Here is a 4,061-nt window from a genome sequence, read left to right as displayed (position 1 = left end):
GAAAAGTAGTAGAAAAAAGCAGACCAAGAGTAGCAGCCAATGCCCATTAAAACTCATACATGTTGAAAGTTTTGAGCACCATGGGAAGCTACTACTGACTCAAGTGTCTAGAGGAGGTTTCATGAGGAAGGCAGGACTTCGAGTGAGCTTCAATACACAGAACAGACACCTACCAGCAGGAAAGGAGGAAGGGAAGAGAGACAATAAAATCCAGTGTGCAGAGGCAAGAGAACAGCTTGCCAGGTTTAAGAGGCGCTAAGGGGACAACCCCAGATACAACAGATTCGGTTTCAGAGAAGAGAGGGGTAAGCCTTTAAGGTATCTTGCACAGGATGGAGGAAGGATTCTGCCTTTATCCAAGGAATTCTATCTGTCTTGTAGGAAATAGGAATCTCCCACGAGTGGAGTGCCAGAGAGGTGGAAGGGGCATTTTTAGGAGAGGACAGATTACTATGAGAGTCAGTGGGAGGGAGCAGTCAGAACTTTCTTCAATAAGTAAGACTTTCTTCATGAGTAAGACCTCCCTTGAGGTGTCAGCAACAGAAAGAGCCAGAAAACCCTGCCCACTCCCTCTCACTACCCTTTGTTGTGTTCCATTGGATGGGAAGGTCCTGAGAAAAAGGAAAGGAAAGAGGAACCTCATTTCACACACTAGAGTCTAATAATTAGAAGAATGATGGTCTTATTGCTAATAAAATATTGAGCATGGGGAGCAAACCACAGAGCATTCAAGTAGAAATGCCTGGAGGATAGAAGAAGCTAATGGGAAAGTCAGGGCTGTGGTCTAGAAACAACCGTATCACTGTTAAACACAAAATGAGACCTCTCCATCAGCCAGGCTGGAGGAGACAGTCACAGCAACTTCATATGGTGACCAATAATCTTGGTGGCTCGCAATGAAAGAAGCCTCCTGATATCTAAGCCCTCATTTGGTCCCCTCCCTTCAGTTCAGGCTGACCTCATGACTTGCTTTGGCCAACAGAATGAGGCAGGAGTGAAGCCTTATCAGCTCTAGTTCTAAGCTTTAAGGAGGTCTAGCAGCCATGTAAGAAGTGATGCTACTCTACTGGAGGGATCACACAGAGACCACATAGAGAAACAGAAGCCCGGAAATGATATAAGAAAGAGAAAACATCCCACTTACCCAGTGAGCTCAGTCCCCAACCAATTCTCCAACAAAATGATGCCTTCGAAGTAACCACTGGTCAGACTAGCAGAAGAAATGTCTAGATTCTGGAGTCATGAACAAATAAAATAGCTGCTGTTTTAAGGCAATAATTTTCGGATGATTTGTTATGCAGCAACAGATAACTGATACACTTTCACAAGCCCATCAGTTGTGCTCAAAGGCCCTGCTGGTCCATGCAAGCAATGTTACACAAAGCTCTGTGCACAGGCTGGTGCCTATTCTTGGTGATGAGAGGTGTGTACATAAGTAATAGCAATATAGAACCCTCGAGGAGTGTTGCCCTCAACTGACTGGTACCCAAGCTTGGCACACAGTTGACACCTAAATAAACATTTGCAAAATGGACACGTAACAATCTACCTGGTTTTAATAGATTCTTGAGGAGAGTATCCAAAGTTGACTTATTCCTGCACACCTCCCCAGGGATTCATAACCTTCAACATCAAGAAATGTTCTTCATAAATCTGACCACAGTCCCCAGACTCCTCAAGTTCACTTCCTCCTGTCCAGTATGGATGGGTAACAGCTGGTCTCTATTTCAGTGTGCACTGACAGGGCATCTTCCTCAGCCTTGTTGAGTTTCCTCTCATCAGCAAAGAAGGGTACTGCATTTGTCCTTGCAAACTTGCTATTTTCAACCTTTTCTTAGTCAAGTTATCCAGCCAGTTAATAGCAGAGATGGAATCTGAATTTAGTTTTTTGGGGGAATTTTTTGGGTTTTTTTGTTTGTTTTCTGGGTGTTCTATTTTTTTTTTTTGACAGATTTTTGCTATAGGGTGCATGCACTCACCAGAAAGACAGAGAGACAGAAAGTGAGAAATCTCCCCGGGGGGAATGGCCATGTCATAATCCCTTCTCCTCCATTTTCCTCTCAGGATCTTGGGCACACACTCACACATGCCTGGCGTGAGTTTAAGCCACCGGGTCCAGGACTCGAACCGTGGTCAACTACATGGGATTCCAGCAACATAGCCATTACGCCAACTATTGATCCCCTGAATTTAGGTTTTATTACTGCACCATGTAACTTTCTACATTTTTATGACATGTCTCTTTTTGAATAATTGGTTATATTTTGACAATTATCTATCTACTTATTTATCTTTATTCTGAAAAGCAAGAACATAATATTTACTGGACATCCAGATGACCTTGTCTCTGTGATCAGTCTAGACAACGGCAGTTCTGTGCAGGGAACAGATACACAGTTTGGGACATGCAGTTTAAAGGTAAGCAGTCATCATTACAGCAGGACTTCACAGAGCCTTGACCTTACTGGTGCTGTACATTGTGAGTGTTCATGGTGACCTTATGGTCAGTGTATTAGTCAGACAGGGCTGTGTAACAAAGTACCACAGACTGAGTGGTTTAAACAACAGAATTTACCTTTTCAGTGTTCTGGAGGCTGGAAGTTGGCAATCAAAGTGTTGGCAGGTTTGTTTTTTTTCCTGAGAGCTCTCTCTTTAACTTACTGGTGACTATCTTTTTGCTGTATTCTCACATGATCTTTCCTCAGCATGCATGCATCCCTGGTTCCTTCCCATGTGCCCAAATTTCCTCTTCTTGTAAGACACCAGTCAGACTTCTAAAGGACTTGTTTTAACTTAATTACCTCTTAAAAGACCCTGTCGCCAAATACTGTCTCTCTCTGAAGTACTGGATGTTAGGTTTTCAATGCAATCCTGTCCATGACAAGGGGTCGTGGAATCCTTTGTAGTGTTGAAGAGTTTGTTTCGGGGAAGAGTCTATGGGAAACAGTGCTCTGGGGAAATGAAATAAACAACCCACAGCTGGGAGGAGGCATGGGTGTGCTCACTGTCCACAGAATGACGTGATATCATGATGGAACTCGGGATGTACAGTGGAACTGACCTTCTCTCTCTCTGTTTCTCTACCTTTCTCTGCTTGGCCCCATTGTCTTTCCTTCCTTTTTCCTGCAGAGGAATTTTCTCCATGCCTTCTCATGTCAGCTTCAGTATAAAAAGACTCTGGGGCAGAGTAAGAAGGAGGAAAAGGGAAAAAGGGCCACACCAGCCTAAGCTGATCACTAAAGAAGAGGTGATATTTCTGTTTAGTACACTCTTATCAAAATGCAAATGCTGGCTAAGTATGTCTGTGGTGGTCCCAGAGATGCTGCATTCTCACAAGTTCTGGGATGACGCTGATACTGCTGGTCTGAGGACCACACTTGGCATGGCTCCCAATTTTACAGATGAGGAGACCGAGGCTCAGAGAGAGGGAGGTTCTACTGCTGATGTAAGAACCCTGGAAGAGATCGGGTGCTTCCCCTCTTGAAGTGTGGGGCTGAAACTAGTGTAGGGACCCAGGGTGGGCCTTACTCAGAGAGAAGGCTGCTTCAGAGCAGCTACCCTGGCCGTCCAAGGGCAGGCAAGCCACCTCGGAATCACCCAAGGAATTTCTTACAATACAGGTTCCCTGGAATTTCTGCTGAAGACTGACTCAGTGGACCTGGCATGGGGCCCTGAGGACTCGAGGAAGGGGGATTGCAGCTACTGGGAACTGTAGAGGGTGCTCCTCTCTCCCCCTACGTGAACAAACATGCTCTGCCATGAATAAAGAAAAACAATTAGCTAGCCAATATGTTCCAGGCACTATTCTGATTTAAGTCAGCATCAAATGATTTACACTTTACCACAATTCCATCTGGTACGTGCTACTGCTATTCCCACTTTACAGAAGGGAAAATCAAAGCATGGAGAAGCTAAATAACAATGGCAAAAGCTACCCCCCCCCAAGTAAGGGGCTGAGCCAGGACCAGACCCCACTTACTCTAGCTCTGGACTCCACAGCTTAACCACTGGGTTCGATGCCTCTTCTCTTAAATGAAGATAAACGCCCTGGAAAACCCCAC

This window comes from Tupaia chinensis, unplaced genomic scaffold (genome assembly GCF_000334495.1).
Source record: "Tupaia chinensis unplaced genomic scaffold, TupChi_1.0 Scaffold000159_1, whole genome shotgun sequence".
In the NCBI taxonomy this organism is placed as follows: Eukaryota; Metazoa; Chordata; class Mammalia; order Scandentia; family Tupaiidae; genus Tupaia; species Tupaia belangeri.
This window is presented reverse-complemented; position numbering follows the sequence as displayed.